Consider the following 26415-nt stretch of genomic DNA (forward strand, 5'->3'; position numbering starts at 1 on the left):
TGTGAGGTCAACCAAGGGTTGCCTCACCTAAGAAAAAATAATAAAAAATAAAAATAAAACAGTTAAAAAAAAAAGATGCCTTTGCAAAAACATTGAAAATTAACTGTGATTAAGTTATACTTTTTAGAGCACTGAAGGTAAAGAGTAATTTTCTAGACCTGTTCCCATAATTTGAATGGATTAATTAGTAAACATACAAATACAACTAATACAACTCAGAATTACATTCCAGGTGGTATAACTGGAATTATAAAAATGTATTACGAAAAAGTAGCAGGACATTTGGAAGGTTATTTTTACCTCCGTGTTAGAAAAGAAAACGACTTTTGGACCCTTTCTTCTCCCCCTCCCTCTGAATTCCTGAACTGTTTTAAGTGCTTCTGATGCTTTCTTACATTCTTAATGTATTGTTTTAATCAGAAGGATTTTTTTTTTTTACCCTTAACTTGTGCTTCGTTGGTTTTAGTCAAATAAGGTTTAAAAGCCACATTGAAATGAAATTAAAAACCACTACTTCTCTGATGTCATGAAAGAAAAACGAGGTGGATTTAGACAGGAAAATTGTGTAAAGAAAACTTCATGGGGCTTTTAAAGGAGCTTGTGCAGTGTCTTCTAACTTGAACTAAGCTGCAATTGTATGTTCAGCGTCTCTACCTTGAAATTAGTTTTATGAAAAGAAAAAGTAGACAGGCAACAGAAATATACATAGAAATACGAGTAGCCTGCAGCAAAAAGCAATAAATAGAGCTTGTTTTCCTAGCTTCTCCAAAATAGTTGTAATTCAGGCCATATCATTATGAAGTTATTTTTTTCCTTTTGAAAGAAAAAGCCTAATTTCTAAAGCCAATCAGTACTAAAAGTAGTAAATATAATAAATTTCAGAGTGTTACTTCAAGATAGAATGTTTATAGGAAGTACTACTTATTGAATGTTAAAGTCATTCAGTGAAAGACTGAGAATATTGTAACATTTGAAAATTAGGTTCTATTCATTTCAGAGCTACTATCCTTTTTTTTGTTTTGTAAATGAATGATAATACCCTCTTACAAACTAAGATCACAAAGAAGGATGAGGCTTTGTTTTACTCTTAATGGTTTAAAGGCATTTCCTGAGTCTTTCTTAGAACTGCAGGTAGAAAGTGGTGGGAAGTAGCAATACATAAAAGGTAAGTTTTATTAGCTTTGCAAGTTCATGTCTCTCACACAGGCTGTCGTTGTGCAGGGCTTTCATGCATTATAACATGTGCTCAACACTCTCTGTTAACTGGCAGCATTAACTTCCGTGCACGTCATCACTGTGTCCTGAGTTCGTTTAATCACCTCGCTCCTTTATTCCAGGCTTTGTCCAGCTTTCTTACCTCTCCTGACACCTTCACTCACTTACAGAACACAGCTCCTGGCAATGATTGGAGGTTTTTATTTCAGTCAAGGATCAGTGCAGTTTTCTATAACCATTTTTCCTACATATTTCGACCCTTTACATTTCTCACTTTTTTTATTTTCAAAGTTTTATAGTGAAGGTGCCAATGTCGAAGATCTTTGCTTTTAAGTGAACTGTTTTCTTTGCCTTATTGTGTCTGAGAACTGGTTTGTCTTATTAGAACTAAAACCTCTTTCCTCTTAATGGGGGGGGGGGAGGTGGGAAGAGGGGAAATGAATAGCAGTGAATTAACATCTGACGTATCTAAAAATAATAGCGATGATAATGGCTAGCATTTGTCAAGCACTCGCTATGTGTAGACACCATTCTAAGTGCTCTACATGTATCAAGTCCTCACCACAACCCTCTGAAGTAGGTAGTATTTATACTAAGGAGGCCACAGAGAGTTTAGTAACTGCCGAAGGTAGCACCTCTAGAAAATGGCAGAACAGGGACTTCAGCCAGCAGTCCGACACAGGATCTGAACTCAGGACCAAGCAATTATTACTAAACACGAAAGTATTAAGTCAGAAGAGAGACAATTTTATGTTAGAAAAACCTGAATATATTTCATGAGAATTGCAATGTGCATTTCCTTAAAAGATGATTTATAGTTTTCTTCCTTTTTATAGATTTAATGTGTGTAGGGATTGAAGGGCCAAACCTTAATGTTAGGGTGCTATTTATGTGTAGATTTCTAGTTTTCATGACACAATATTTTTGTACTCAGAGTATGAACTCAGTAACTGAACACAGCTTACTTTTCCGCCCAGATGTTTTTACACTAATTTCTATTAGGAATATTTTGAGTACTAGCCGTGTTTCCTGATACTTAGCAAGAGATGAAAGTTGGTAGCCACTCAAAGCTTGTATATGGGTGAGCTATTATTAAGAATGTTTTTTTCATTACTTAGAGATGATTATGGAAGTGTATGTTTAGTGAATCAGAGAAAGTTATCAAGAGGAAAGTAGAGTATTGAATATATATATTCAATATATATTCTGTATATATAATCTCTATATATGTATTTGTATGTATGTAAGAGAGAGATATAATTTCTTTATTGCATTAGACCAGAGATTGGGAACAAGATCAGAAGGTATGGCCAGGATACTAATTAGTGTACAGGAAGATAAACACCACACAAGACAGAATTAGCTTCAGCTAACATAGCTCTATTTTGAACTGTAATGGTAGGAGCTGAGCATGTAAAGCACAGGGATTCTTGTATTCTCAGAATTATGTCACAAGAGATTTCTGAAATATTTTTATATTTTTCAGTATATGAAATTTACCTTCTCAGAGCCTTTCCTGCCTCTTGCTGGCAAGATAAAACCCTGACATTGCAGGCTGCTGTTCAAAGCCCTCAAGCTCCTTCTTCCTATCCCTCAGCATCTAAGCCGCAGCCATATCATACTGACTCCCTTGCGGGTTACTTGGCGTGGTGGACAGAATGGCCCTCAAAGATGTCCACGCCCTAATCTCTGGAACCTGAGAATATTTTGCAATCCATGGCAGAGGAGGCTTTGTCGATGTAATTAAGGTTATAGACCTTAAGATAGTTTCTCACCCTGGTGGTCCCAGTCGAATCACATGAACATTTTAAGCAAAGAACTTGCTCTGGCTAGAGGCAGAAGAGATGCAGCTGAAGGAGAATTTGGACAGAGTTGAAGGATACGAAGGACTTAGCTAACCTTGGCTGGTTTAAAGGTAGAGCAGGCAGTGTGTTAAGGAACATAGACAGTCTAAGAGGCTGAGACAGGGCTCAGGCTGACAGCCAGCAGAAAAATGGTGACCTCAGTCCTCCAACTGCAAGAAACTGAGTTTGGCCAACAACCTCAATGAGTTTCGAGTGGATTGATTCATCTTCAGAACCTTCAGAAATGAATGGGACCGAAGTGCCACCTTGATTTTGGCCTTGTAATACTCAGAGCAGAAGCAACAGCCATGCCCCTCTGGACTTCTCGCCTTTGGAGCTGTGAAATAATGAATGTGTGTTGGTTTAAGCCATAAGTTTGAGGTAATTCGTTATAGTAGCAAATGCCCTTTCTTCGCCCATTCTAACTGTCAACATCTGTTTATCTTCCAAGGCCTGACTCAAATGACATTTCCTCCATGAAAGCTTCCCTGAAAGTCCCAGGCAGAAAAATTACTCCTCCATTTGTCAATGCCATGGAGTGTCTGCCTCTGCAATGGTTTTGTGTTGCATTTAGCTGTTTGCATTCATCTCTCTCCTACTAAATTATGGCACTTGGAGTCTGTGGGTGCTTTGGTTTATGTCCACACATTATTCGACATAGTACTTCGTAGAGTCGGTGCCCAGTTCTGTAAATGTTGCATTCTGAATGTCCTCAGGGGACCTACAGATGATAAGACGTGGTACCTCTATACATTTACTCAATCTGCAAATCATGGGGCTATGTGGGAAATAAAACCAATGTTGTTCTTAACCCTGTGGGGCTTACAGTTCAGTGGTGGGATGGAAGGTGTTAACCACCGGGGGCTGCCGGCGGACCTAGAGTTAGGCCTGTGTTAGACCTGTAGTAGGAAAGGGATGCACAGTTCTCTGATATAGTGCCTTATAATCAAGGGTTCACCGGATGAAGGAGTACTCGTATGGGACTTGACAAAAAGGAAATAACTATTCAGGTTATTCCACTTAAAGGAGAGAATGCATAGTGATAATTTCAAATAGAAATAGAGATGGGCATCTGATACTAAAGAGTGAGAAGGAGAAGCCTTCTTTTTCATCTTAAAGAATGCATGAGGAGTGAAATTAAGCTGCAGTCTGAAGAGTTTAAATCTGACTAGGAGTTTTCAACCCTGGTTCAACATTAGAATCAGCTGAGGAGCTTTTAAAAATTGCTATTGCTTGGGCCCCATCCCAGACCAATTGAATCTGAATCTCCAGGGTACAGTGTAAGCACCGATAGTTTTTAGAGCTCCATGGCTACCTCTGATGCCAGTGAAGCCTGAGAACCAGCACATTAGCATTTTCAGTGCCTTTTTGGATGTCGTGGTCAAAGGCTAGCCAGGGTTGTGACACAGAGGCAGTGAGAACCCCTTCCTCAGAAAGAGCTCTATAAATCGGGTAGAAAACAGCTCCTCCGAGTGGGTTGATGTTGGTAGTTCTGTCTGAAAGCAGACTGAAGCTTCCTGTCTTTTCTTTTCTATTTTGTAATATTTATTAGAATTTTTTCTAATTTTAAAAGTAAGGTGGTTGTTGTTGTTTTAGAGAGAAAATTGAGGAAAAATAGCTAAGCAACCAGAAGAAAATTAAAATTACTCATAATCCCACCAACCACTAAACATTTTTTGGCAAATATTCAAGGGTCGCAGGCTGGTGGCCATGTGTATATGTTTAAATACATTTATACAGGACATGTGGTCACATCACACCATGCATTTGTTGCTATGTTCTATAAACATTTAAGCTTGTAACCCCAGAAATATGTCCTTTTTTAAAGCCTGCTTTAAAATAATTAATAACAGTATGAAGATATTTTATATCATCAAATATTCTGCTGAGAAAAAAAATTAATGGCTGACTACCACTCCATTCCTATAAGGAAACCATAAATTTATTTAACCAGCCCCCTATTATTGAACATTGTCTCTAACTTTTTTTTTTTTTTTTTACTATTCTAATGTCGCGATAAGGATACTTGTTCATAGTTTTGTGCATAAATTTCTGGTTATTTCTTGATGACAGATTTCTAAGAGTCAAATTGTGAGGCTAAAGAACATGGATATTTTCAAGATTTTTTTATATATATAACACCAAATTGTCCTCCAGAAGGCTCTACTAGTTTAATGTCTCTTTCCCTAAACCTTTACTCACACTGAGCAAAAAATATGTCTGTGGTTTTTATTGCGTCTCTCTATAACTAGGAAGGCTGATATTTTCTCTGATGTTTATTAATCGTTGTAATTCTTTTGCTTATTTTTTCTTTGAAAGTTAATTTTTTTCTGTTGATATGTTTGTGTTTTTCTTCTTGATTTACATAAGAGCTCTTCTAGTAACTGTTTTGTGTGTCATGTTTGTGGCATACTTTTTTCAAATTTGTCAGTAAGCTTTTTATTCTGTTCTTGAAGTATTGAGATTTTAAATTTGATATGGTAAAATTTTTCCTTTTTTTATTATTTTTCCCTTTGAATTCACGCTCAGAGAAGGCTTCCCTGCCATACGTAAGATCAAAAACAAACTCATATTTTCCTTCTAATTCCTTTACGGTTCTATATTTTACTTATTGGGTTGTTGTCTGGTTCTCATTCTTTGAAGCTAACTTGAATTGGAGGTTTGAAAACGAGACAGATCTGGAAGAGAGCCTGGACACCACCACTTACTGTTACTTTTGAGAATTTATTGGACCTCTCTGGGTCTATGTTTCTTTGTCTGTAAATGTTAAAAGTAAGACCTGACCTGTGAGGGCTAAATGAGGTGACATATAAAATACTGAGCACAGGGCCTGGCACATAGTAAATGCTCCAAAAAAAAAAAAAAAAAAAAAAGTGATTTCCTCTCGTTGTGTTCGGACTAGCATCTGAAGATCCAAGAACATTTCTCGGTCAATTTCCTCCAGTAAATTCTGACACCTTGATTCTGGGCCGTCTGCAGTTTATTAACCCCTTCCTCTCTTAGGTCTCTAATTATGGAAAGTATATGGTTGCATTTTCATCGATGCAGCTAGTTTACGTACCCTTTGTTGAAAGGCCTCTTTCTTCCGTGTCATTGTTTTCCTTCTGTCTAGGCTTCGAATGTACTTTTTCTATTCTCTTCAGCCTTCAGACTGGCATTTCTGTGAAGCATTTTGTGATGTGCATTTAGAATACTATGTAAAAAAAAATAATAAACTGCATTGTGTTATTTAAATATTTAGAGGGCTTTGTAGCCTTGCAGGCTATTTTTAAAATGACCTTTAAAACCATTTGCAAAGAAGACAAAAGTAATGGGGGAAAAGCGTAACTTTTTAATGTTTCCTTCATTAGCCGTGTTGCCTCCCTCGGATGTATTGCCTCGCTTTGATAGCTCATAATGTAGGACACATCAAAGACCCAAATAATGGAGAACAATGGGGAACAATTTTTAAAAGCTTATTTTGTATTATTGCTGCCGCCATTAGGTGTCAGATCCCTTTCTTTTAAATAACCCAGACTCGCAATTGATTTTCTATATGCTGTAGACCCTCTCCGTAATGCTGGTATGTAAAGAAAGGCCTGCTACATATTCATACATGCATCGGGCTTACCCAGTTTTCTCAGGCTTTGCTTTTGTGAAATGATTTTATTTTTGAAAGGAGAGCATCAATCTATATTATATCCGATTTCGTAATAACGAGAAGCCAGATTACAGTAAGATCCTGCTCTATTCCTTCCTTCAATCCCCCGTTGACCATTTCTTCAAAACATACCAGTCACTCTTTGACTATGTTCTGAGGATCTGGACCCAGAGCAAGAGCCACCCTTCCAGGAACTTCTCTGAGAAACAAGAGTGACAGAGACAAGAGGCCAGGGCCACTGTGTGTGGAGCCAAGGTCCGAATGCCTGAAAAGGCCCGAAACAAGAAGCAGCTGGCAGGGTCGGATTTAAAGTTCAGTGCGGCTGGAGTGAAGCATGGAACAGGCAGGAAGAGGAGTCCGATGGGGCTGAAACCACATTAGGCCAGAGAAAGCAGGCAGCCAGCGATGGTGGGCGCTATGGGGCAGATGGTATGCAGGCACATTTTACATTACAGCCAGGGCTTCGGGAAGATACTGCCCTTGGATCTTCTCATATAGCTAGGGCATACATGTATAAGAAGTTAAATATTACATGTTAAAAGTGTTTATGATAAATGCCAATGAGTGGATAGCCAATAGGCACTAAAAGACAAGGCCTTCGTGGAAGTTTCCAATACCAGAGATGATGTTCAGTGGTCAAAAAGAATAATAATATCCTAGCACAGCACAGAGAGGGCAACTCAGTAAGTATTTTAAAAATAAATTATGCTATGTATTTTTGCATTCATTATCGCATTAACATCATGAATTAGAAACTATTATTACCCTAATTTTATAGGATGAGAAACTGAGGTTTACGAAATTAAGAATTGTGTCCAGGGATCACACAGCTGATGTGTGATGAAGCAGTTTTAAATCCAGGGCTGCGTGATCCCAGAACACCAGTTATTAGCTATCACAGTCACAAAACATTTTTGAGAAAGGAAACGTGTGAAAACAATGTGTGGTGGATATGATCATGCCCCTCTCCCCCAGTGGTGTCCTGGGAACACTTTATCTTAATGGCAAAAGGGACTTTGCCGATATGATTGCTTAGTGATCTTGAGACGGGAAGATCACCCTGGGTTATCTAAGTGGGCCACATAGAATCAGTAGGGTCCTCGTAAGAGGGAGGCAAGAGCTCCCGGGTCAGAGAAGGAGATGTGATGATGAAAGCAGAGCTCGCACAGAGATTTGAAGAGACTCTGCTGCTCGCTTCGAGGATGGAGGAAGGGACCACAAAACGAGGAATGTGGGCGGCCTTAAGAAGCTGGAAAAGGTGAGGAAACATCATCCCATGGAGCCTCCAGAAGGAAGACAGCCCTGCCGACATCTCGATTTTAGTCCGCTAGGATCCATTCCAGACTTCTGACCTCCAAAACGATGTGAGAATAGACTTGTGTTCTTTTGAACCATTACATTGGGGGTAATTTGTTACAGCAGCAGTAGGAAGATAGCACGCAGTGCTCCAGAAGATTAGTCCAAAATGAAATACAGATGACTCAGCACAGAGAGACTGAAGGCCAGACCAAGGGGGAGGCTGTTGCAGCCAACCAACCCTCAGGCGGCTTGGAAGCCTATTTTTCTTCACCTTCTATTCCTTTCCTGATTGGCCACTCATATAGTTAGGACAGGCGAATTTTCACTTTTTTTTTTTCCTTATTAACAATCTCATTTAAAAATAACTGAGGTGAATTATTTTGGGGGGAATTGTGGATTTAGGCAGGATTTCCTAATTTTCTCACTAAGTGGAGAAAAGTACTGATTTCCCACGTCTCCCTACATCTTCCTTTTTCCACGTGTATGACACACCAGACGAGTGTTTACACTGGGCTGGCTTTTGCATTGAATCAGTGGCACAAAGCTGGCCAGGACAATCTAAAATGCATTTTCATTCTCTTAAGGATTCTTTGTGGTATAGCTTGGGAGTGGGGACAAGGGATAAAGAAAAAGGTGGCTGTCTAGTGGGGAAGTATCCCTTTCAGTTAGACATGGAAAAACTTGACTGCATTTTAGAATTTGCAGAGGAAATCACAGACATCACAGACATTCTGTCTAACAGCCAGTGACAGAGGTGATGTCTAAGTTAAACATTCATGTTCCTTCCTATGACTATTTGCTGAAATATTCATGGTAGAATATACTTTTTTTTTTTATCCTTTTTTAAAGTTCACCCAAAATGTACATGCTTATTTATGCCACTGGGGTTAGGATCACTGTTGATGTGATAGGCAACAGATTGAAGTAACTTTATTTTTTAAATTCAGCATGCTTTAACAGTTTGTAAGTGTGCTTAAAAGTATACCAGTTAATGTTAACTTTATAGCCTAAAAGCATGTAGATGGATGGATGGAAGGAAGGACGGGTAGATGGATAGATAATAGATACATTACAGCTACATTCTCATGAATCCGACATTTGTATCTCCAGCTTGAGCCGTATATCTCCCTACCTACTCGACGTATCCGGTCACATGCTATTTGTCAGCTTAAGCTTAATGCGACCAGAACAGAATTCGTACTTTCCCCACCAAACTGCTCTTTCTCCACTGTCTACCATCATAGTCAATAGTAACACCTTTCATTTAGTTGTTCAAAACCTTGAAACCAACTTGGATTCCTCCCTCTATCTCCCGCCTCACACCCAGTCTATCAGCAAATCCTAAAGGCACCACCTTTAAAGGACATTTCAGATCTGACCATTGCTCTACAACAGTGTTGTGACTCTGATCTAAGCCCCCAGGGTAGCGCTGCTCCCTGACCTGCCAGAGTAGCCTCCTCATTGCTCTCCCTCCTGCGAGTGTCCCAGGACAGGCTTTTTCATTCTGGATCGCAGCCAGAGTGATGCCTCGACTACTTAGATCAAGTTATCCTCTGGTCTGACCATCCAGTAACTTCACATCCTACCTGCATAAAATCTAGTCTTTACCGTGTGTAGTCCACAAGGCCTCCCATTATCTGGCCTCTTATCCCTCCAACAATAATACCCATGTCTCTCTCCTTTACCTGTTCCTCTAAAATGCCTAGCACATTCTTGGCCCAGGTTCTCTGTTCTTGCTATTTCTTTGGCCCAGAAGCTCTTCTCCCAGATACTAATGTGGTTCACCCTTCATTCAAGAGTGGCCCCCCAAGAAAGCTCCTTCCTAACCTCCCTGCCTGAAATACTGTCTCTTTCATTCTCCCCTTACTCTATACTTAATCACTACCTGGCCTTGTAGTCTGTGTCTCTTTGCTTATTGTCTTGGTTATCAAATTGACTATCATGGTATCACGGTGCTTGTGTTCAAGTAAACCTCATTTTACTCAATAATGGCCCCAAGGCGCAAAAGTAGTGATGCTGGCGATTCAGATATACCAAAGGGAAGCATAAAGTTCTTCCTCCAAGTAAAATGGTGTGCATGTATAAGCAGTAGACATAGGACTCAGTGCTGTCTGCCGTTTCAGGCACCCTCCGGGTCCTGGAACGTGTACCCCATAGACAAGGCGGGACTTGTCCTGGCCAAAGCTGAATGTTCAAAGCATCACGAATGAATGAATGAATGAGTGAGTGAGTGAGTGAGTGAGTGAGTGAGTGAGTGAGTGGATTTTTACAAATGTTAAGAATTAGCGTTTGGTATGAATTACCTATGGCAGGTTTTTTGCAGTCATTCATTTAGAGCATAGATACCTACGCACAATCATTCCATCTGCTGTCTGCAGCTCCTCCTACTAAGGCTTCAGGATGCAAATATGAACAAAGTGCAGCCCTTTGCCTGCCCTCAAGGCATTTGTAGTCTGTTAAAGGAGAGGGATTTCAGTAAATGTTGGGCTGACCAGTTTATAAGTTGCAGTGACTCTGAGTACTATAATTGTGTTGCGAGGGTAGCTCTCAGACCTGCCGTCAAAGACCGGAACACTCAGATGCAGGGGTTAGGGTTAGAGAAAGTTGTGTGATAGGGAGGGGTGAAGTTTCACTAGGTTTGGACACTGAGTAGTATTTAGATGTGTGGGACTTAAGGAAAAGGCATTCTGGGTGAAGAGAACTGCTTAAACAAAGGTACAGAAGCAAAAAAAGTTCAAGGTGCTTTTCTAAAGGAAAATATTGACTGACGAGAAACCAGAGTCAATAATACCCCAATGACAGTAAATATTGATGTTCAATAAAAACCAGTTGGCATGTCTGCTATGCATAAACAATTTTGCTAATATTCAGAATGTTCTGGCCTAAATTCTAGTAAATTATTTACTGTATTTTTTTTTTTTAATTTAAACATCGATTTCTATAGGGAAACTTTCATAAATGTGTCTGGTCTAATTTATTGGTTCCAACCAGATGCTCCATGCCTGTCGACACTCTTTTTGTTTACTGTTTCTCTGGTATTTGGTAATTTTTATTGGTTGTTTCATGCCTCGTTCTAGGAGGCAGGTCTGTCCTGTTTGTGTTCATTATAAGCATGACTGACCAGCATCACCCTTGACCTTTAAGCTGATTGAGCAATAGGAATTCACCAGTTATTCCATCATGGGACAAGGATTCTATGTTGTCAGAAAGGCAAGAAAAGAGAAGTTGCTTGTGCTATGAGGTATCATTATCAATTAATGAGAATGGTCCACATTTCAAGGGTTTAAATAAACACATCTGAAATTGGATTTAGATTTTGATAGAGCATCAGTGATCACAACTAGGGCCCTATGGTGGCCTGGAGCTATTCAAATAACAGATAAAGATATATACACATTTCCATAAATTCTTAAGAAAATGTGGATGTTTTCCGAACCATATTCTTCCAATTGCCGGGGTTAAAGGCCATTAAGAATGGGAAGAGCTAAAATAAACAAATGCAGGCATGACTTCCTCACATGACAGTTGCTCTAAACAAAAGGCCATTTTATAGACTGCATTTTTTAGTGTGAGCCTTTCTATAGTTATCATAAGCAATGGATGTCGAAAGTGGAAATTAAGTCATTAATTCTAACTTATTCCTCTCCTAATTAAGAGTAATTATACCTGGGACTAGGTCTTATTCACCCTTTGACTTCAGCCCTGCCAGTGCCCAGTACTAAATGTTCATTGAGGGAATGAAAAGTGTTTTTTCCTCAAAATCTTTTGCTTAGGCAGGTCTGCAAATGGCAAGGGGCATAGCCTGGATATCACTGAAAACGAGCAATTGATATGCAAAATTTTGGCAGAATTCAGCCAAAGCAATTCAGGGCTTAACCAGTAATAGCTCAAAAACTCCAGGAAGATAGAAATTCATCAAAGCTATTTCTCAGATTGATCCTTAATCCTGAAATGTTTGTCTTTAATTTTAAAACTTTTTAAACCCTAAAATACCTTTTAAAATTTGTTTTATGTTTTGGTTACAGTTGGCTAAACTACCTTTTGATAACTAATTTGAAAGGCTCAATTAATTTGAAATTCTAACTCATGTTTTTAATATAGAATGTTGGCTGACGCATATAAGACATTCAGTTGGACTTACAATGAAGAGTCTTTACTTTCAGGCAGCATTTAGGAAGCAGCTACTAACATGTTTATAAGGGCCACATACGCTGGGAAATTGTGGTCAAAATGTCAAACAGTAAAACAGCAGAGTTCAAGCTAGTTCACATCAATATTTATGTTAATTGTGTAAACATTTGTTTGGGTGATTTTTCCTGATAGAGTAAGCTTTAGAGAATCACCTTTTTGGAAACATATCAAGAATCAATTTTTAAAAATCATTTGGCCACATGGAACTTCTTGATGGCCTACTAAACAAAAGAGCTACTTAATTTTAAAAACAGTTACTTGGAGTCAGGGGTGTTTGTTATTAATAGTATCTTATTTTTAATCCATTAAATAAACTGTGGAGAATGGGTTCTCTTCAGGCTTCTGGTAATTAATTACGATACATTTTGCCTAAGTTGTAGTGCCATGCTGGCTTGTAACTCAGTCATACTAGGGGGGAAATGACTTGGACTTGTGGCATTTAATTGCAAGCATAATAGGCTAAACCCAAATGAATGTGGACACTGATTAACTGGGAACTTGTTGACAATTTAATGAGATTAAGAGCCTGGTTCCTAATATCACAAAGGCTTTGAGGAACATTTGTTCCACAGAAGCCTTTTGGTCCTACGAGTTGGGGCTACTCATGGCCATTGATGGACAGTAGAGATGTGGAGGGTTGTGTTTCATTTTTCGATAACATTTATTGTGGTTTTTATGACTATGAAAGGTCATTATTTTATTCTGTTTTGTTTTATGTTTGGTTTGCTTTGGTTTTTAATCATTTCAACAGTACTAGGACTTTTCTTAGTTGTCAGGATTTTTCTCATTTAGATTTTTTTTTTCCCCATAGGAACCAAATACTGTTTTACTTCTAACTGATGTCTTTACACCGTGTCTCTCAAAATATGTCCTAGGAATTTCCAAAATCCCATCCACTTACTTGAGATGCTCCCAGATTTCTTAGTCAAAGGGGGCATTGAGTCTTCAGACCAGCCCAGTAAACGGTAAATAAGAATAGCTTTTATTCACCTATCTTACCACCCCACTACCTCCCACCTCATCCCCACTGCCTACCCCACCCAGACTTACAAGGCCTGGCTATGTGGTTGCCTATAAAGAGAAAACCGTTACTGTTGGCTTTTGACAACACCCAGCAACAATAACAAAACATCCCCCTTAAAAAAAACATTTAGTTAAGTCCTTCTGATTGACAATTTTCTTGTTGTATTTCCCTATGGTCCAGTTTGCTGTTATTTAGGGTTTGGGGCTGTCAGTGCCAGATCAATGTATTTTAGAAATAAACTCATTTTTTGGTCTGAGAGTTAACCAGGGATTCAAGGATCAGAGTAAACTCATTTAGAGCAGTGACCAAGCCCTTTAATCTATTTATTAATTTCGCTTAGTGGGTGCTGTGGAACCAGACTGCCGGGTTTGAAGCCCATTGTTGCCTCTTTCAGCTAACTGTGTTAGTTTGGGTAAGTTACCCAATCTCTTTAAACCTCATTTTTATCACCTATAAAATCGAGTTCTTAACAACTTCATGGATGTTTAAGAAGATATATGTAAAGAATTACACATGTGAAAGAATACAGCTCATACATGTAAGGAGAACGACTCACTCAAAGTTGGCTCTCGGTCTGCTGTGATGGTCTTCATTTCTCTGTCTCCCTCTATTCACTCTCCATCTTCCTCTCTTCCTATTTTTGCTTTCTCTTGTTTCTAGAAAGAATCTAAGGTACACTAGGATTGAAGATAATCAAGGCAAAGAGAAAATAATAAAACCAAAAGGAAAGTTAGTCAGGAAAGCATTCTCTAAGCCCTTATTCCTTAATTAGAAATGTGTAATAAATTTGCTTCTGAACTTCCTATTGACCAGAGAGGAAAGTCTAATCGGTTATTAGAGCCAAAATAACCAAACGATAAAACACACCAACTGGTTTGCAGAAGCACGAGCTTTTCTGAGGCCCAAGTTTTACGCACAGTTCTTCTCATGGCCCTCACAGCAGGAATGCTGTGAGATGTGATGCCCAATGTCTCCAACATCATCCTTCATCTTATTTCTCAAGTTCAGACAAATATGGGATGAGGGCAGAACTCTCAGATTTATTTGCTCGCAAGCCCTTCATTACAGAGCATCTTGCTAAACTAGCATTCCACCAGATGCAGTATTTCTTTAAGTGAGAATGACCTGTGACCGTTAACATGGTAAATTATAAGTTTCAAGAAAAAAATTAATCCAGCTTTCTGATTGAAAGGGTCGCATAGTATGTATATATGTTTACTATCCACAACCCACAGACATGTGTGCCTTCGAGTGTTCTTTGTGGCTTTCAAATAATTTGAAACTCTATTGACACAGAAACTACTGATTATTTTGCTTAGATTTCAGTCTGGTTCTATATATCACCTCTTTCTTATGAAGCTATTTGGGCATATTTTTGTATAACAGGCTATTTCTAGAAAACAAACAAGTGAACTTGAGGGAAAAAATATTGTGTGAAAGTTAAAAGCCAAAAGAGATATAAAACATCAAATTTCTGATTCTTCATGTTTAATTTATGATCTGATGATCTTGTCTAATTAATAGCACATTTCTTAGTATACAATGGTGATCACCAAGTACAGTTTTTACCCATTTAGGTAGTTAAGGTATTACCCTCATTTAAAACAGGATAATAAAATGTGTCAAAATGGACATTGTTCACAAATAAAGCAGATTCCCAATGTAGAAGTTGTCAATTTTGAATTAATTTTTTAGTTAAATATATAACCGTGTACCTCTCTGTGATGAGCCTCCTCTGAAAATTTGTGCAGGGTGAAAAAAGTGCAAAAATTCCTTTTGGTGTACATTATAACCTTTTTTCCCCCAGAGGCAGGTTATTTTGGGTGCCGGCTGTGTTCCCAACCCCCACAAGGTTGCCCAGCTGCCCTTCCAACCTGATCTGGTCCCACTCCCGGGCTCCACCCTCCGCAGGTTTTTATTTTACCCCTTGCAGTTCGCCTCATGTCCAGGAGTGTGACAAATCCAGGCCTGGCCCCTGGGGTGACAGAGATAGAACAATCTGTACAGTGTCTCCTGCTTTCCTTTCACCCCCCCCACCCCACCCCTACATATTTATCTAGGGGAGGGTGGGCCGTAGTGTACACTAGAAACAGTGTTGAAAAGGAAAGAAATTTACAGGAAGGCAAACAAGTAATCTAAGAGGCAGAGGAAGGGAGGAAAATTGGTTCCTTCCACTTTTCCAGGCAGGAGAAAAAGAACAGGATCGTAGCTTTACTGTTTTTCTACTAGAGCCTCCCCTGCTTAACGAGCCGGTAGCCAAGCATGCTGCTTTTAACAGTGTAGATTTGCCTATCTTCAAAGACAGTTCTGCATACAGTAGAAGCTTACCCCATGTATCTGCATCAGGAGTCCAGATCTCAAACATCAGGAACCGGGGAGGAAGTACACGTGTGTGAAGACAGATGGGGTAAAAACAACAGGTATTTGCAATGCAACTAAGGGTAATACCTCCCTAGGCATGTCTAGCTTGTGTTTACAGTCTCGAGTGATTCTTACCTCCACAATAATGATTAGTTAGAACGGCCTGACAGGTAGAGAAATAAGGGAAGTAGAGCAAGTGTCGTAGAGCAGTGTAAATGATTTGCCAGAGAAAAGTGATACACAAGGGCCACCGGCCCCTTGGACCATAGTTTTTAAGTTTGTAGGTATTCTTTTCTATATTTAGGTCACTGAAATAACCACTTAAACCACACATGGACATACTGGCAAATATGTATAATCAGTGGCATAAGTATTTATTTCATGACAGGGAAATAGGCCTTTTCTATAATGACCTTACAATAAGTGTCATTTTTATATGTGGAAAAATAAGCACCTGTCATTTTCTTGTTATTCTGTGGTCAGAGCCGACCACAGAGCTTTTAATATTTGAAAACTCTTCTATTCACTGGAATCCCAGTATTTAAAATAATGATTTTCTTAAGATTCAGAATCCTGATGCACTATATCTGACCTTTCTTGGTCAGGAAAATAAAATCTTCAACACCTCTTGTGTCTTATTCTTCTCATTCCATATTGCTCGAAGCTGGTATTAAATGATCGGGGTGCATCTTCACTCCTTTGGCATTTTAATTAGCATTTGTATGTTAGTGTAGCTATCCTGAGACTTAGCAGCTATTGCAGTTACTATACCTTCAGTCAAATATTTGTACTTTAGACATCATTTTAACTAGGTTAACTAGTAAAAAATGGGGTTGAACCTAAAAATCTATGGGAAGAATTCTCATCGGAAAATGTTTTTTTTTTTTTTTTTTTTGGTGGGATATATGGTTATGATAAAGATTTAGCGGATCTTATTTTTTTTTTTATCAGTAAATTTTAAGAAGTCCCTTTGATACTATGCTGTTTAATGCTACTGAAAAACTGGATATATGCTTTGGGGAGGAATTAAGTGATGAGGTATATTTTTGCTCTTTGAAAGAGAATTCATTAAAATAAGAACTTTAAGAAAAGGAAGTAAGTATATTGAACAAGCATTTTAAATAGTTAAATGAAGATGGCCTCAGCTTTGGAACAAGATCATTAGAAACATAAAAACTTTTTTTTTTGGTGGTTAAAAATAACTTTAAAAATAATTACACTTATGGTAATGATGAAAAGAACTCCAAAATAATTTAAGAATATCAACTGTGAGGACAGAGATCATATCTTGTTAAATTTTAAAGTCCCCTTCCTAAATCTGACACTTTGAGAACAGTAGGCAGACAATAAGTGTTGAACAGATAAATAATGTGGTAGATTTTAATAATTAATTACATTACTTTATTTTTGCATAGAAGCCCTTTTCTTATTCTAAGAAGCATTCTAATTCTTAAGGTCTTTCTTCTGAATAGTCTGTCATCATAAAATTGTTTCGAGCATTTATCTAATATGCATCCCTCCCTGCCATATCATCATTCCTCAATTTAAAAAATAAAATGAAATCATGTGGATGTCCTACATGTCCTGGTTTCGTTTGGCAGATTCAGGGGTCCCACAGTGGTCCCACAGAGCAGCGGTCCCAAATCTACATGGAAGGCGCTTGCTGCTGCAATCACCACACCCCACATGGGACTTTAAAGCTCGCTAATAACAAGATGGAGGTTAGTCTTAGTATTACACAATAAAGACAGTTTATTCCCAGACATTTTAAAACACTGCACTCCAGCTTTTAAGTAAAATATTTTGGGGGAAAACGTGGTAAACACATAGAAAAGAAAAAGTGAAAAGATGACCCTTCGCACAGATTCTGAATTCACAAAAATACATACTCTTGCGAGGCAGTAGGCTGAACACTTTTTATATATACCTGTAGCATCAGTTTTAAATGAGGTGCATTCACTGATCTTATCCTGATTTAAAATCATCTTCAGCATTCTGGGGAATCATAGGAAGGGTCTATTTTTCTAGCCTTTTTTTTTTTTAAGTTTTTTTTTTTTAAGATCATCTGCTGAGGACCATGCTGTAGCCAAGCCTGTGGAAAGCATAGGCAGTCCCAGCAGAGTTTCTAAGAGCTTCCAGAGGGTCAGTGCTTACTGTTGATGCTCTAAGTAAAAGCCCCCAAAGTAACCTCTTGAGTCTCGTATTCTCATGTCTCATTCTCCTTTCAGAGGCATCTCCCCAACCAAAATGCCAAGTAAAATGGAGCATAACGTCAAAGAATTCTTGATTTGGAAAGGAGCTTTGAAGTCATGGAGTCCAATTATTATCTCCTACCAAAATTCTTAGATAATCGGCTCTAACATTACAACCTAATGAATAAAATAATTTTGACTAAAAGGAATCATTAAATTTGCATTTATTTTTGTTTTGCCTTGGTAGCTTATTTCCTAGCACTTTTGAAAAAATGCCTATTTATGAAATTTTTTCTTCTAAAGTTTAGAATGCATTTAAATTATCTGGACTGTTCAGCCAACAAATGAAATGACAATGTCTATTGTTTGTGGTCAGGCTGATTTTTGCTACTTTTTAAACATGCCTGGCTCTAACTTCCTCCTAGATTTCCTTATGTTAACTGTAAAAGACACCTGGAACTCCTTCTAACCCCCCCACCCCCCGCCATCTTTGACAGCTGTCCCAGCATAGTGGTATTGACAAATAGTAACTTTATATACAAAACAATAATGGAGTAATGTTACTTGCTTGGGCTGAAGTCCAGTGGTTCTAGAAATGGCTTAAAATAAGATCTCTTGTCAGACACAGGTAGAACAGAATAGAACATGTATCTCCTGAGCTCTATTGTGTATTCTCTTTATTGCCATTGCTCTTCATTGTTTTCATTATCATGCTATCGAGCAAATAACATATGAAAGAGCTACAAGTTATGAATGGATGCCCATGCTTCTGGTTTGTAAATTCCTTAAAAGCTTCCTGGTAACTGAGCAACCTGTTCTGGTCATTGGCATGTGTGTGACTTTCCTCAGTGTGTGTAATAAGAGTGAGTACGAAATTCTGTGGCAATCCTTCTGAGTTTCTTAGAGGTAATCAAGAGGCTGTCATTAGAAAATATTTTATATTAGTGTCAGTACCTTAAATTGATATATTTGGAACATAAAGACAAAAGCTAGAAAACAAAACAAAAGAAGTCATTAGAAAATATTTTATATTGTCAGTAACCTAAATTGATATATTTTAAAACAAAATCTAGAAAACAAAACAAAAAAGTGAGTGTGCTTATTTTAAAATCTGACAAACCTGTGGATTCTTAAATTCTTTTAAAATAAAAAAGCCATTTTATCATGAGCTTGGAAACTGAGATATCAGGATTTTCATGTGACTATAAATGTATCTTCTCTCATATTCTGTTATCAGGACCTAATCTGGTCAGATAGAGGTATGTCCCTAGAGAGGATGAGAATGGTAAATTCGTTTTTAGTTATGATTAATAGAAACTGAGACAACAGAATTTTCAGTCTAAGTTAAATTGTAGTCCTTATCAAATAAGTTCCATCTTTTATACTTAGAACCCATAGTGATTTCTTTCTCCCTTTCGCGAGATATACTAAAATCACAAGCACTTTGTTAAAGAAATCTTTTGTAGTTAACCTGTAAAATATAGACTACATATGTGTGATTTTTCAAGTACTTAAAATATGTAAGTAAAATGTGCAATTAAGAACTTTTCTATATTGACAATAGGATAAGTAAAACAAGATAATACAGACTTATATTTGCATGTCTGGACACTCCTCAATTTTTAACATTTATTTTGCATAATATAACCTGAATATTTCATAAATGTGGCTGTGAGATAAGAAAAAGTCTGTTTTCTCCTTTCTGTTTTATGTATAATGGCCATGTTTAAAACCGGTGATAATTTTTTCCTAATATTAATACTGTTAGGCAGGGCATATAACAATTATTTTTTCTTTCCATTAACGCACATATTCAGTCATTTTGGAAGACCTCCCATGATGGGGCAATGAAAAAAATGTTTTAAAAATGGAGTATACAGTAGTTTTGTAGTTGTTGAAAAAGTCTATTTTTTTTTAAGCTACAACTGTGTTTTTTAACAAATGTTAAATTTTTCCTCTTATATTTGTGTTTTCATGCTCAGGTTCCTAGAATTTTTATACTATTGGAAGAATATACGAAAAGTGTGTTTTATCTCTTGGACTCCTTACGTTGGTATGGCCAACTTTACAAAATTCTTTCTACAAAGATGTCTGAAAAGACTTAGTAACTTCTTATGCCCTATTATTCCTTCTACCTTCTTCCATATCTATAGAGCTCATACTCACTCACTCTTTTTATTTTCTCTTCTTTTCTGCCTTTTTCTCTTTTTGTCTCCCCTCTGTTGCAGACTCTTTGCTGTCTAACTTGAAATTGATTAGAATGCATTAAATTTTAAATAAGTGTCACATATCCTTAACTGAGCACTAAAAGGTTGAGAAGGCTTCATGGTGTAGAGTCTGATCCAAAACTAAGTGAGAAGAATTTTAAAAACAAGGGCTGCCCTTCATTAGCCCTCGTGCTATCTCCTGACAGGCTCCGCGCACTTCCATCGCCATGCCAGGCCAGGGCGAGCCCCGCTGCCGTGCACCATTTACCCTCTGTCAGCAGCTTCAGTCGGGGCTTGGGCGATATTGTACATGCGAGTCTGTCATGCGTCAGCCTCAATTAAGCTCATATTGCTTGCTTGGGAAAGGCAACAGCCTCCTCCTGTTAACCATCTTTTTTGTTGTTGTTCCATTTTTTTTCTTCCATTTTTTTTTTTTATTCAGTTCTCCTAGAAGCCTGTGTTTCATTTGGTGAAAAGATGTTCATGTTTTTTTAGCCTTTTACAAGGAGAAATGGTTTTTAGAGGAAGTAACTTCTCCACGTAGGTTCCAATAAGTTGATTATAATCATGGAAATGTGCTCAGTTAACACCTGAGTTTGTTGTTGAAAGAAGGCAATTATAGGCAACCGTCACTGACATTTTGTACCTGTGCCAAGCCTGGTCCTGAGTCCTATGAAGTAATTTTTCTTCAGGCCTTTTAAGAACACAAGAGCAATAGACACCAGCTTTATCAAATCTTGAAGTATTTCTCTTTCTTCTCCACATCCTATTGTTTACTCACGCCCTTGTCATCTACGGGGTGGTGGCTTTCTTTTTTTAAGAGAAGAATGAAACCTTACTATCTTTGAAGGGGGAAAAAAAGCGTAGACAGCAGCAGTTTATATTTGGTTCACTATTTTGTGGTTTACCGTAAGTTTATGGGAAAAACATAAAGACCACCCATGGCTTCATTATACCGGGTGGTTAGCTGTCCAAGTTAGTCTCTTATGAGAAATAATCTTTAAGAGGGCATTCTCAAAAAATAAGAGTCTTTGAGGAGAATTCTCTTTTCTTCCTCTGAATAGCTCCAGAGTACCCAAAAGAGCTCCCGAGTGCTTTCATGGACAGGTAAACACTGAGGTAGAAGGGCACCGTGAGGGTTTATAGAAATTTTGTGGGCCTGGTCAGTTTGTTAAGTCAGGTTAGCCCGAGAGGCTGTTGTCAGGTGTTGGTCACAAGGCACAGCATGACACAAATCGCAAAGATGTAAATCCTGTGAGGTCTATGACAGCAGAAGGGGTTGGTGGTGAGTGAAAAGCAAGGTCAGTTTCACAGATGAGAATGGAGACAAAAAAGTATGTTGGCATTTTTTTTTTTTTTCATAAGCACACCACCCGCCTGGTGAGTAGGTTTTAAATAGAATCATATTGATGGATCAATCCAAGGAAACAGATGGAGTATACAGATAATAGGATTCAGATTTCCAAAATATGTAGCAAACGGGTCATTGTTGAAATTATTAGCTGAAAAACTTAAAAATCCACAATGACCCAAACTTTATATTGGCAATAGGTTAAAGATTTCTAGTAAGACTGCATGAGCTTGGCTTCCTGCAAGATATATATTAGCATTAAGTGTGACATTATTAAACATCTTGAATAAAAAATACTTTGCAGGAGTCAACTCACACTTAGCAAGGAAAAGTTTTTGTTTTTGAGATACTCTTGACTAAGAGAATTCCATTTGTTAATATAAATTAATATTTAAGAATATTTCCCTTGCACCTAAGTCCTGATGGATATTGTCGAGAGTCTGCGCTCTTAACTTTTCCTAGAGAATTACATCCCTTCTTGTATGGATGGATGGATGGGTCACACATCAGTGACTTTTTAGGTTGCTCATTTATTTAAAAAGTAGTTTTGAGCCCCTATGATGTGGATTGTTAGATACAGGTGAATCAGTGGTGAACAAAACAGATATTCCTGTGGACTTTATTTATAGCCTAGTGGTGGAAGTAGCCATTATAATATATAAATTTTAAACCATATTCAGCGAGCTCACAGATGTCCAGAGGGCTATTGGAGCGTGTAACAGGGGATCTTGATTCTAGTCTGGGAGCCAGAGAACCTTCCTCAATGGCATTTGATATGTGATCTGAAAGATGAGTAAAGGTTAGTAGGTAAGGGAGTGGGGAAGGGTGGGGGAAGGAAATAGTCCAGGAGGAAGAAGAAGGAGCCAGTGCAAAGGCCCTGGGACAGGAAGGAGCATGGCACACCAAGGGACTGAAAGACAACGTGCGGAGCACAGGGGGTGAGGCGGGATGCGGTGAAATGAGCCTTGAGGCTAGAGAGATGAAAGATAGATCACATTTAACTTGTCCTGGGCCATCTCTGGGTTTTGCCCTTTATCTTAAAAGCAGACATTTTTCCATCTGTAAAATGAGAGGATTAAGAATCAGAGTGCTCAAGTTAGGAGGCTATTGGAAAGGAGTGATATTTTTAATCATTTCAATTACCTGTCTTTATCAGGTAGAGAGGTCAGGGTTGTTAAATGTCTTACAGCATTTGGGACAGTACTACTAGGCAAAGAATCATCCTGCTCAAAATACCAACAGGAAACACTGAGCTAAATAATCATCACTTGGATGCTTTCCACTCTATTATTCTGTAAGTAAACGTAAAATGCAGACCTCTAGAAAAACAATGAAACTAACGGTAGTGATTTTATTGAATGCTCAAACCTTAGAACTTTTGTGCTGAACAAGAAATATGACAGCTACATTAGTTGAGACAGAGGAGGTGTTGCAATCTATGTTATAACTGGATGTTAGATAAGTTAAAACATTATTCGATGCATCGAAGAATTTTCTAGAAAATAAGGAAAATCTCTGAAGAGGGAAAGGGGAAAACAGTGAGCTGAAACCAGACTACAGAGCAATGAGCTGTGACTAAGAAAGCCTAAGACAATGAGGACCAACTGCCGTCAGCAGCAAGCACTGCAGTTGGGAATCAAAAATGGAGGGGTGCACACACACTTGCAAATGCATGCGTATACACGCATGCACGTGTGTGCGCACGCACGCACACACACACACAAAATGGGATAGCTAACCTCGAAACTCTTCTATTTAACCAGGACGCCAAAAGGGTTAAGATAGTCTTGCTTAAGTTATACCTGCTGGCTTCCAGCAAAAGTAAATGTTTGTGTTTTGTTTTTTTTTCTGGGAAAAAAGCATCCCTAAATTAGGCTCTTAAAGATTAAATTTAACAAAACCCGAGCATATATTTAAAAATTTGCACATGAAGAAAAAATTATTACCATGAGTAAGAGTCAATTCAAACAGCAAAAAATACATTTTGACTTCCCAAGGTTTTTAGATATTGGAGTTAATCAACATAGAATACAAAACAGGGAAATACATATATATGTTTACAGAAAATAAAAATGGAATTTTAAAATGATCACAGAACTACTAATATGACCACAAAGAACTTTTTGGATGAATGGGTTTAAAAGCAGATTAAAGTAAGCCGAGGAGACAACTAGAAAACTGGAAAATAAATCCAGAGAAATTATGCAGAATTCAGCACAGAGAGAAAATGAGATGGAGAATATCAGATAGATGTTAAGACATACAGAATCGGATGAGCTGTAGAAAGCATCAAATCAGAGTTCTTCTAAAAGGAGAAATTAGAAGAGCAATATTTAAAACGATAATACATAGAATTTTCAAATCTGGCAAATAAGTGGCCTATACCAGGCGAAATAAATACAAAGAATTTCACATCTAGACATGTTGTCGTGGCACTGCAGAACACTAGAGCCAACAAGAAGTAAATACAGCCAGAGGTAAAACGACACCTAACCCATAAACAAATGATAAATTAGACGGAAAGTAGGCCCCTCAACAGAATCAAAGCCAAAAGACAGGAAAATAATGTCTGCCAAGTTTTAAGAGGAAATAAGTGCCAGCCTAGATTTTCTTCTCAGGAAAGTGTCTCTCAATGACAAGAGCAAAACAGCATTTTTAGATAAAGAGAAAGTAAGAGATCACTGTCTGTGGATTTTTAATAGAAGTACTTCAGAAAGAAGGGAAATGACTTTGGAAGATCTAAGGTACAAGAAGGAAAAATGAACCAAGGAATTATTAAATTTAAATGCAAATCTAAACACCTATTGTAAGATTTATATTTATAATTCAAATGTAAAGATATTAACAGTGTTTAATTTGGGGAAAGGAGTTAATTCAAAGAAAATAACTAAAATCTTGCTACTTGTCATCGGAAGTCAGGAGAGGAGTGGTCGGATTAATGTTATCGAAGGGCTTGTAATTTTCAGGAAAGGAATGAAGATACTAACTTTAGATTTCATTCCATATACATGGTGAAACTTCACCTATAACCATTGAAAGAATAAAAATAGAATTGTCTAGATTCCAAAAATTGTACAAAAACCACTTGCATTCCTATATAATTGCAAAAATAAAAAAGAAGACAAATTTTAAAATAAAGGTACCATTGACAATTACAAAACGCAAGCTGTCTGGGGGCAAATATAACAAAAAATGTATAGGTCCCAACTCTCTACTTACTAGCAGTGGTACTGAGCAAGGCAATTTCTCTGAACCTCAGTTACTCATCTGTAATATGGCAATAATGGAAGTACTTACTTAATAGGATGGTAAAAATTAAATGAGAAAAGTAGTGTTTAACACTGTGCCCAGTCCACAAATAAAACTCTCAATAAATATCCACCTCTGTTGTCATCGTCATTATTGTTAGGCTCAGAGCCAAAAGGCATGAGAGAGCAATGGCCCCAGCACTCAAGGCTCTTAGGGCCTAATAGGGATGATAACGCAATAGACAAATATTTATACGATATGTATAAAATGTCAATGTCAAAAGTTGATGTCAACAAACTGTTAGGGAGGAGAAATCAGTCTGGGCTTAGGGAAGAAAGGAAGACTTCGTGAAGTAGATGATTTTTGAGCGGAGCCTTAAAATACTGATAGAATGTATATACTGCGAGCAGGGCACTGGGGACAAAGTCTACCTTGACTGGATATTATTAAGGTATCCAAGATGAACAGGTTGGTGGGAAAGTGTGTTGGCTGATGGGGGTGGATCAGCTTGTCTGTCTGAGAGGAGGTGAGAGGTTGGAAGGATAGGTTAGTGGGAGCACACTGAAATTACAGAAGAGAGTTCGTTGTTAGAAAAGCCCCTTGTGACACAGAGCCAAATATTAATTAGCTGTCAGAGAAGTAAATGTCTGGGAGACTCTAAGGAAAGGTAAATACATCCTCTGGAATAGTGCCTGGCACATTAGGAAAAGTTTTGTTTCTGTTTTTGTTTTTAATAATATATACAGTTCAGTGAGTTTAGAAAATTGTCATATGGATAATGTCATGTCAAACGAAACTAGGCCTTTTTTCCAACTGACTCCTACGATTGAAGGGATAAGTATATGCATGGTCCGAGCCAATCTGCTGCATCTGGAGGAAAATAATTCTTGTGGGCGAAGCAGCGGAAGGGGACGTCCTGGGCCGACGTGCCATGATGGTCGTTCCTCCAACCCGCACACCCGTGCCAGCACAGATAGCTGCACAGCACAGCCTGGAGGGAGGGGGGCTTGCCAGGGTTGGAGGAGCCAAGGGCCTCTGAGCCCAAGGATCTTAGTCTCATTCAGGAGCCGTCCTGACTCTCCTCCTTTGAACCACTAGCTGCCCCCTAGCGACAGAGATGGCCTGGTGCTTCTTTAATGTTTGCAGAATACACGGACTATGTTTGTTTTTTATTTCTAAACCGTACCTAATTTTTACAGACCTTTCTTCTTTAATGTTTTGCCCAGATGCACATAATCATCCTTTTGCTCATGACTAGACACAGCTGGGGGAAGAATGTCTGCTAGATGAGACTTTAATTAACTTCCTCAGGAGTACGGCTTGGGATAAAACTACAAGAATCTTTCTTACCTTTTTCCTGACAGTGGAATCATTTCGTTTGCCAACTCGTGAGTAGTGGGATAGGGTGGGGAGGATGGAAGTTAGAGGTGAAAGAGAAGGAGACGCCAGCTGGGGAAGGACATCACTGAAAGGACACCCCGCACCTGGAATATGGACAGCCAGGTGGTGGGAAAGGTCTTGACCCCCTGGGTTGTATTTTTCAGTTTTGGAACTGTTCAGCAACAATCTGGAAGTGTTCCCAGAACTTTTAAAAGTCTCTGCTAAAGTAATTCTGGCAACAATGTGGACATCTTTGTGATAGGTAAAAGCACACTGTGTTTTTAGGCCTGGTAAATAACTGCATGTAATATCAACAGTGCGTGCTGTTCCTTTCACTCAACTATTATTGGACTTTAAGAGAATTTGTTTCATTATTGGAATATAATCTCTTACTCTTTGAGCTGTCACCATTACTGATCAGAATTGAAGCCATATGATCCAACAAGCACTTTATTCTTTGTT

The 26415-nt window shown here is 38.2% G+C and overlaps 1 protein-coding gene and 1 long non-coding RNA gene across 8 annotated transcripts in view; both read left to right on the plus strand.

The window, feature by feature from the left end:
* The window catches only part of VTI1A (vesicle transport through interaction with t-SNAREs 1A), a 319856-nt gene that overhangs the window by 120713 nt on the left and 172728 nt on the right, over positions 1 to 26415 (plus strand). The window lies entirely within an intron of this gene.
* LOC118603780 overlaps positions 6 to 26415 on the plus strand; it is a 57483-nt gene continuing 31073 nt past the window's right edge. Inside the window, exon 1 of the long non-coding RNA XR_004951242.1 lies at positions 6 to 25961. This is a non-coding gene — a long non-coding RNA (uncharacterized LOC118603780). The remainder of the gene's footprint in view (positions 25962 to 26415) is intronic.

Source organism: Rousettus aegyptiacus, unplaced genomic scaffold (assembly GCF_014176215.1).
Source record: "Rousettus aegyptiacus isolate mRouAeg1 unplaced genomic scaffold, mRouAeg1.p scaffold_m13_p_6, whole genome shotgun sequence".
Taxonomy (NCBI): Eukaryota; Metazoa; Chordata; class Mammalia; order Chiroptera; family Pteropodidae; genus Rousettus; species Rousettus aegyptiacus.